Source organism: Condylura cristata, unplaced genomic scaffold (assembly GCF_000260355.1).
Source record: "Condylura cristata isolate star-nosed mole 26May11 unplaced genomic scaffold, ConCri1.0 scaffold00053, whole genome shotgun sequence".
Taxonomy (NCBI): domain Eukaryota; kingdom Metazoa; phylum Chordata; class Mammalia; order Eulipotyphla; family Talpidae; genus Condylura; species Condylura cristata.
Window position 1 is genome coordinate 1,384,325 of NW_004567154.1, and position 654 is coordinate 1,384,978.

Below are 654 nucleotides of genomic sequence, written 5' to 3' on the forward strand. Positions count from 1 at the left end.
GATTTGGTGATGGGAAACCTGCGGGGATTACAATCGAGATGGAAAAAAAATGTGCAAAATGATGTAAAAATAAACTTTGTAATAAAAAAAAAAAAGAAAACCAAGTAGGGAACTTGTCCTACTTAACCCAATCTTCTCATTGGATAGTTTAGCACACCTATAAATTCACTTTGATGAGTTCAAACAGAATTTCATATGTGCAAGAGAATAAAATATCATCTTTTAAAAAAAAAATCTCAGCTCTATCAAGCTATCAGCAGCCACTGTGGCATGAGTTCAATCCCCTTGCCAGGGTGCTAACCCACGTGGTACACAATCAATAAACAGAAATCAGTAGCTTTACTATATATCAGCAATAATTAGAAAATTTAATTAAGAAGACAACTATCCTAAGATGAGGGCTCTGAGGGCACGCAACACAAGGCAAGAAGAGTTGGGTATCCTGGAATGAGGACAGGTCACCACAATTTTTTAAATTACTTTTTTTAAAAAAGATTTATTTATTTAGTCATATAGAACTGGGGTCTGGGGTACAGGCCAGAGATGCGAAGGGTGAGAGGATTCACCAGAGACAAAGCGGGGAGCAGAACAGGCAGGGCCCTCAAATTACTTTTAAAAAAGCAACTACTCTATTTTTAAGAGCCACACTTGGGA